At 43.2% G+C, this 8,808-nt stretch overlaps 1 protein-coding gene across 3 annotated transcripts in view; it reads left to right on the top strand.

Annotated features, from left to right (window-relative positions):
* Positions 1-435: 435 nt before the first annotated feature.
* Positions 436-8,808, top strand: part of TTLL4 (tubulin tyrosine ligase like 4) — a 34,602-nt gene continuing 26,229 nt past the window's right edge. For 2 of the 3 annotated variants that reach the window (XM_061148728.1, XM_061148729.1), the window contains exon 1: positions 436-628. The gene's annotated coding sequence lies outside the window, so the exon portion shown is untranslated. Of the gene's footprint in view, positions 629-2,598; positions 2,617-8,808 lie in introns of those variants that run through there. The other variant, XM_061148730.1, reaches the window with a different exon arrangement.

The following is an 8,808-nucleotide window of genomic DNA, read 5'->3' as shown; positions in this document are numbered from 1 at the left end:
TCAGAAAGCAGGTGATTGTAATTGGAGCCTGCTGCTTGGGTTGGGGTTAGGGGAAGGTAGGTAGAGCGAAGCATAGCGAATCTGGCGATCTCTTCTTTCCTGGGGTCAAACTCAAAGGCTTTTAACTGGAAAGTACTACAAGAAAATTATTTAATGAAGTCTGAGTTCTTTGGTTTTAGAGGAGCAAATTAAGGCACGGCCAAAGAAAGAGTCCATAGGGGTTAGGTTGAATCAAAGTATTAGAGGATCCCGGCGTGCCGGAACGTAGCCTTTCAGGGCTTTAACCTTGAGACTACATCTCCCAGAATTCCGCTCTGCGAGTCCCACCCGCGTTGAAGCGGCTGCGCGTGCGCGAGCCCTGTGACGGCCGTCTTTCCAAGCTCCATTAAACCCCGAGATTCCGCGCGCCTGCCTCCCTCCCGCTGGGATCGCCCCTTCAGGCCCTCGGTGCGTCCGCTGGGGGCGCGCGCAGTGCGTGTCTGGTGGCAGTCGCGCCGGCGGCTGAGAGCGCGGGTCGCGTGGCCGTGCGTGGTTGCTAGGGGCGCCTGAGGCCGCCCGCTCGCCCGCAGGCGGAGGGAGGAAGCAGCGCGAAGCCGGCGCCCAGCTGCGGCGAAGCTGAGTCCGCTGGGTAAGTGTGGCCGCGGAGCCGGGGCAACGACCCTCTGCCGGCTCGACTCTCCCGCCCCTTCTTCTGTCCCGGGCCTTTTGACGCGGCTTCCAGCCCTCTGGCCGCTCCTGTCCCAGCCCTGCTTCCTGCCAGCCACCTCTCCATCACCTGGGAGGAGAGGGATCCGCGGCCTCCTACCCTGCCAGGTCTTCGCGCCTCCTCGGAACCCCTCTGCACCCTTCCTTGCCCCCTTTCCCGCCGCGCCCAGTGAACTTAGTCGCCGCTCCTCTGATTCCCCGATCCCTGCAGCATCATTTCACCGTAGGCCTCCGAGCCTCCTTTCCCGCCCCGCTATAGTTTAAATTCCCCTCGCTTTAGTGTGAGCCCAAGCTCCTCTCAGGCCTCACGGCTGAATTTAACATGAATACCCCGCTTTTAACTTCCCCATCTTCACTGTCTATATAGAGAAATACTTTCCCTAACTGTAGAGAATTTAACTCTTCATGTGTTCATCAATCCATTACTTCCTTTAATCATCCAACAATTTTTAATAAACATCCACAAATACATAGTGAGCCAGGGCATTATGGAAGGCACTGGGGGATACAGGGGTGCACAGGGCAGGCGTGTTTGCACAGAGTTTAGGGGAAATTTTAAGCATGAAAACAGTGTTTGTCATATTGTGTGGTGTGTGTTCTAATAGAACATTAGAAAAATATTTAACCCAAATTTATTTGGAAAACTCTGTTATCTTCACATTTCCATTCTGCATCTAGGAGATCTTCCCCCCCCCCCCCCCCCTCAGGAAATGTTTTAATGCTTCCTTCCTTGGGGAGTTACTCCTACCTACTCAGATACTCCAGATTTCATCTTCCTTAACTTAATTAGCTGTTGATTTAGGCAGTCAACAAGTAGCAGGGGGGACCCTTTGGGAAAGTGTTCCATTCCATCCTTAGTTATTTGCAATAAATACTGAAGTACTGTTTGTATGAAAACCACCCCCCCTTAGTTCCCAAAAGTTACCAGCTCTATTGATTGGACTGAATGTAGCATTGAAAAGTTATCAAATGTTTTCTGGGGATAAAGAGGTGAGAGGACCTTCCAGATACAAAGTATCTTTAGTAAAGATACAGCAAGGCCTGAAAAGAGAATTGGAAACAGTCTGACAGACCTGAGCTGGGTTTGGAGGGAACTTTCCTGCTCAATCCTGTCCGACTCTTTCCTGTCTCCTGGACTGTAGCCTGCCAGGCTCCTCTGTCCATGGGATTTCCCAGGCAAGAATACCAGAGTGGGTTGCCATTTCTTTCTTCAGGGAATATTTCTGACCAGAAATCAAACTTGAGCCCCACTGCAGTGGAAGCTCAGTCTTAAGCACTGGAAAACAAGGGAAGCCCCACATACGGTTTTAGAAGAATCAATTTCCAGATTCTTAACTTCCAAATGAAGTCTTCTAAAACTGACCTTACAAAAAAAGGGGTAGAGAGTGTCATATCTCTTATGCTTCCAAATTTTACTGTAGTGTGTTATTCTGTGTATAAAAACTTCAAATTGGGGTGGTCCCAAGATGGCAGAGGAATAGGACAGGGAGACCACTTTTTCTCCCACAAATTCATCGAAAGATCATTTGAATACTGAGCAACTTCCACAAAACAACTTCTGAATGCTGGTGGAGGACACCAGGCACCCAGAAAGGCAGCCCATTCTCTTCGAAAGGGGGTAGGACAAAATATAAAACATGAAAAGAGAGACAAAAGAATTAGGGATGGAGACCCGTCCTGGGGAGGGAGTCGTGAAGGAGAAGTTTCCAAACAACAAGAAACCCTCTCACTGGCAGGTCTGTGGACAGTTTTGGAATCTCAGAGGGCGACATAACCGGGAGAAAAAAAAAAAACCCCACAGAATACGCGCCTAACTGCAACTCCCAGCGGAGAAGTAGCCCAGTCGCAGGCACGCATCCGACACCAGTGATCGGGGGACTGGACAGGGAGGCGCGGGCTGCATGCTTTAGGGTAAGAACTGGGCCAGAATGCCCTGAGGACAATCTGAGGGAGCTAACATGAGATAGCAACCCAAACTGTGGGATAGCCAGAGAGGAAAAAAAAAAAAACTTTCCCGCGAAAGGCTCTAACCTAACCCAACCTGCAGCCTGGTGGGCTCAAGAACAAAGGATTGAGCAAATACCAAAGGAGAGCTAGCCAGCTGCGTACAGGCTCCTCCCCTTCTGGAGGCAGAGAGGCAGGTGTGCGACAGCCAGAGCCAGAAGGCAAGGGGCAATCCAATCTTGGCCCCAGAGACTGGCATCCTCCACCAAACTGTGAGCAGGCTCCCAGTTGCTAACCACGTCTTCCTGTGATCCTGGATGGTTGACATCTGCCAGGAGGATCGCAGCCTGAGATCAGCTCCCTAGAGGAGACACACGGCACACCTGAGATGGTGCTCTTGCTGCGCACCTGGGAAACCGAGTGGCCGGACCGGGGAGGTGATTAAGACACACGGCCCACCTGGGACAGTGCACTCACCAAGCACCTGGTCACCTGAGCTGCTCGGACCTGGGAAGGGCACAAAATGCACACCCAACTGAGTCTGTGCCCTTGCGGAGTACCCAAGAACCTGAACCTGACCAGCTTAGACCTGGGAAGTACACGAAACGCAGGGCCCGCTTTGGACAGTTCCCCTGCAGAGCACCCTGGTGCCTGAGCAGTGTAGACCTGGAAAGCACATGCTGCCGTGAGCAGGGGCAAACCTAGTGTGGTCCAGACACTGCGAGCACTCCCCCCACACACCAGTGTATTTGTTTGCAGCGTTCCTCCCTCTCCACAGCACAACTGAACAAGTGAGCCTAAATAAGTGACCACCTTACCCCCTTTGTGTCAGAGTGGAAATTAGACACTGAAGAGACATGCAAAAAGAGGAAGCCAAAATAAAGAAGAGGGAACCTCGCTGGAAGTGACAGGTGCAAGAGATTAAAACCCGGTAGTTAACATTGACTAAGCATTGGAAGGGGCCTATTAGACCTTGAGAACAAGTACAAGGTAGAACAAGGAACTATCTGAAACTGAACTGACCCCACACTGCCCACAACAGCTCCAGAGAAAGTCCTAGATATATTTTTACTATTATCATTTTTTGATTTTTAAGTTCTTTATTACTCCTTTAATTTGCATTTTTATAACTTACTATTACCTTGCAAAAAAAACCCCCTATTTTAAAAGCAAATTTCATATATATATTTTTTATAATTTTTGTGATTGATTTTGTTTTGTATTTTTAATATTGTATTTTTGAGAGTCTAACCTCCACTCTAGATTTTTAATCTTTGCTTTTTGGTATTTGTTATCAATTTTGTACCTTTAAGGATCTAATTTTCAGTATCTTTTTTCACTTAGGGGTGTGATTACTGGCTTGATTGCTCTCTCCCCCTTTGACTCTCCCCTTTCTCCCCCAGGTCACCTCTATCTCCTCCCTCCCCCTTCTCTTCTCTGCTTAACTTTGTGAATCTGTCTGGGTGTTCTGGGCTGTGGAGAACACCTAGGGAACTGATTACTGGCTAGATTGGTCTTTCCCCTTTTGACTTCCCCCTCTTCTCCACCTGGTCACCTCTATCTCCCTCCTCCTTCTTTTCTTCTCTGTGCAACTCTGTGAACCTCTCTGGGTGTTCCAGACTGTGGAGAATGCATAGGGAATTGATTACTGGCTAGATTGCGCTCTCCCGTTTTGACTCCTCCTCTTTTCCTCCTGGTAACCTCTATCTCCCACCTCCCTCTTCTCTTCTCCATGTAACTTTGTGAACCTCTCTGAGTGTCCCTCGCTGCAGAGAATCTTTTCACCAGTAACCTAGATGTTTTATCATCTGTGCTGTATGGATGGAGAAGTCTTTGAGACTATTGTAAGAATAAAACTGAAAGTCAGAGGCAGGAGACTTAAATCCAAAACTTGAGAACACCAGAGAACTCCTGACTCCAGGGAACATTAATAGACAAGAGCTCATCCAAAAGCCTCCATACCTACACTGAAACCAAGCTCCACCTAAGAGCCAACAAGTTCCAGAGCAAGACATACCATGCTAATTCTCCAGTAATGCAGGAACACAGCCCTGAGCATTAAAAGACAGGCTGCCCAAAGCCATGCCAAACCCACAGACACCCCAGAACTTACTACTGGACACTTCATTGCACTCCAGAGAGAAGAGATCCAGTTCACCAACCAGAACACAGACTCAAGCTCTGCTAACCAGGCAGGAAACCTTGACAAGCCACTAGACCAACCCCACTTACAGGGAGCAAGCTCCACAATAAAGAGGAATCACAAACTTAGAGCCTACAGAAAGGCCACCCCAAACACAGCAATCTAAACAAAATGAAAAGGAAGAGAAATATTCAGCAGGTAAAGGAACATGATAAATGCCCACCAAACCAAACAAAAGAGGAGAAGATAGGGAGTCTACCTGAAAAATAATTCAGAATAATGATAGTAAAGATGTTCTTAAATCTTGAAAACAAAATAGAGTTACAGGTAAATAGACTAGAGACAAGGATTAAGAACATGCAAGAAATGTTTAACAGGAACCTAGAAGAAATAAAAAAGTCAAATCAATTATGAATAATGCAATAACTGAGAACAAAAGCACTCTGGAGGGAACCAACGGTAGAATAACTGAGGCAGAAGATAGGATAAGTGAGGTGGAAGATAGAATGGTGGAAATAAGTGAAGCAGAGAGGGAAAAAAAGAAATGATGACAACCCCAGAGACCTTTGGGACAATGTTAAACACCCCAACGTTTGAATCATAGGAGTCCCAGAAGATGATGACAAAAAGAAAGGGCTTGAGAAGATAATAGTTGAAAACTTCCCTAACACGGGGAAGGAAATAGCCACCCAAGTCCAAGAAACCCAGAGAGTCCCAAACAGGATAAATCCAAGGTGAAACACCCCAGGACACATATTAATCAAATTAACAAAGATCAAACACAGAGCAAATATTAAAAGCAGCAAGGGAAAAGCAACAAATAACACACAAGGGGTTCCCCATAAGGATAACAGCTTATCTTTCAATAGAAACTCTTCAGGCCAGAAGGGAATGGCAGGACATACTTAAAGTGATGAAAGAGAAAAACCTACACCCCAGATTATTGTACCCAGCAAGGATCTCATTCAGATATGCAGGAGAAATGAAAAGCTTTACAGACAAGCAAAAGCTGAGAGAATTCAGCACCACCAAACCAGCTCTTCAACAAATGCTAAAGGATCTTCTCTAGACAGGAAACACAGAAAAGGTTTATAAACTTGAACCCCAAACAACAAAGTAAATGGCAACAGGATCATACTTATCAATAATTGCCTTAAATGTAAATGGGTCGAATGCCCCAACCAAAAGACAAAGACTGGCTGAATGGATACAAAAACAAGACCCCTATATATGCTGTATACAAGAGATCCACTTCAAACCAAGGGACACGTACAGACTGAAAGTGAAGGGCTGGAGAAAGATATTTCATGCAAATGGAGACTAAAAGAAAGCAGGAGTAGCAATACTCATATCAGATAAAATAGACTTTGAAATAAAGACTGTGAAAAGAGACAAAGAAGGACACTACATAATGATCAAAGGATCAACCCAAGAAGAAGATACAAAAATTATAAATATATATGCACCCAACATAAGAGAACCACAGTATGTAAGACATTCTGACAAGTATGAAAGGGGAAATTAACAGTGACACAATAATAGTGGGAGACTTTAATACCCGACTCACACCTATGGCTAGATCAACTAATCAGAAAATTAACAAAGACACACAAACTTTAAATGATACAATGGACCAGTTAGACCTAATTGATATCTATAGGACATTTCACCCCAAAACAATTAATTTCACCTTTTTCTCAAGTGCACACACAACATTCTCTAGGATAGATCACATCCTGGGCCATAAATCTAGCCTTGGTAAATACAAAAAAGTTGAAATCATTTCAAGCATCCTTTCTGACCACAATGTGGTAAGATTAGATGTCGACTACAGGAAAAAAAACTATTAAAAATGCGACCATGTGGAGGCTGAACACACTTCTGAATAACCAACAAATCACAGAAGAAATAAAAAAAAAACCAAAACAAAATATGCATAGAAACAAATGAAAATGAAAACACGACAACCCAGAACCTATGGGCTTCAGTAAAAGCAGTGCTAAGGGGACCGTTCATAGCAATACAAGCTTACCTCAAGAAACAAGAGAAAAATCAAATAAATAACCTAATGTTACAGCTAAAGCAATTAGAAAAAGAAGAAACGAAGAACCCCAGGGTTAGTAGAAGGAAAGAAATAATTAAAATTAGGGCAGAAATAAATGAGAAGTAGACGAAGGAGACTATAGCAAAAGTGAACAAAGCTAAAAGCTAGTTCTTTGAGAAGATAAATACAATAGACAAACCATTAGCCAGGGAGAAGAATCAAATCAACAAAATTAGAACTGAAAATGCAGAAATCCCAGCAGACAATACAGAAATGCAAAGGATCATAAGAGACTACTATCAGCAACTATATGACAATAAAATGAACAACTTGGAAGAAATAGACGAATTCTTAGAAAAGTGTAACCTTCCAGAACTGTACCAGGAAGAAATAGAAGATCTTAACAAACCTAACACAAGCATGGAAATCAAAACTGTAATAAAAAATCTTTCAACAAACAAAAGCCCAGGACCAGATGGCTTCACAGGTGAATTCTATCAAAATTTAGAGAAGAGCTAACACCTATCCTACTCAAACGCTTCCAGAAAATTGCAGAGGAAGGTTAACTGCCAAACTCATTCTATGAGGCCACCATCACCCTAATACCAAAACCAGACAGAGATGCCACAGAAAAAGAAAACTATGGACCAATATCACTGATGAACATAGAGGCAAAAATCCTCAACCAAATTTTAGCAAACAGAATCCAACAACATATTAAAAAGATGATACATCATGACCAAATGGGCTTTATCCCAGGGATGCAAGGATTCTTCAATATTTGCAAGTCAATGTGATACACCATATTAACAAATTGAAAGATAAAGACCATATGATTATCTCAATAGATGCAAAGAAAGCCTTTGACAAAATTCAACATATTTATGATAAAAACCCTCCAGAAAGCAGGCATAGAAGGATACATACCTCAACATAATAAAAACCATATATGATAAACCCACAGCAAACATTATCCTCAATGGTGAAAAATTGAAAGCATTTCCCCTAAAGTCAGGAACAAGACAAGGGTGCCCACTCTCACCACTACTATTCAACATAGTTTTGGAAAGTTTAGTCACAGCAATCAAAGAAGAAAAAAGGAATCCAGATTGGAAAAGAAGTAAAACTCTCACTGTTTGCAGATGATATGATCCTCTACATAGAAAACCCTAAAGACATCACCAGAAAATTATGAGAGCTAATCAATGAATATAGTTAAGTTTCAGGATATAAAACTAATACACAGAAATCCCTTGCATTCCTATACACTAACAGTGAGAAAACAGAGTGATTAAAGAAACAATTCCATTCACCATTGCTATGAAAAGAATAAAATACTTAGGAATAAATCTACCTAGAGAAACAAAAGACCTATGTATAGAAAACTATAAAACACTGATGAAAGAAATCAAAGAAGACACACATAGATGGAGAAATACACCATGTTCATGGATCGGAAGAATCAATATAGTGAAAATGGGTATACTACCAAAAGCAACCTACCGATTCGATGCAATCCCTATCAAGCTACCAACAGTATTTTTCACAGAACTAAAACAAATAATTTCACAGTTTCTATGGAAATACAAAAAAGCTCAAATAGCCAAAGCAGTCTTGAGAAAGAAGAATGGAACTGGAGAAATCAACCTGCCTGACTTCAGACTATACTACAAAGCTACAGTCATCAAAACAGTATGGTACTGGCACAGAGACAGAAATCTAGATCAATGGAACAAAATAGAAAGCCCAGAGATAAATCCACAAACCTATGGACACCTTATCTTTGACAAAGGAGGCAAGAATATACAATGGAGAAAAGACAATCTCTTTAACAAGTGGTGCTGGGAAAACTGGTCAACCATCTGTAAAAGAATGAAACTAGAACACTTTCTAACACTACACAAAAATAAAATAAAAATGGATTAAAGATCTAAACGTAAGACCAGAAACTATAAAACTCCTAGAGGAAAAC

Source organism: Dama dama, chromosome 8, assembly GCF_033118175.1.
Source record: "Dama dama isolate Ldn47 chromosome 8, ASM3311817v1, whole genome shotgun sequence".
NCBI classification, from domain to species: Eukaryota; Metazoa; Chordata; class Mammalia; order Artiodactyla; family Cervidae; genus Dama; species Dama dama.
The sequence above is the reverse complement of the archived record's forward strand: the minus strand, read 5'-3'. Positions and strand labels throughout refer to the sequence as shown.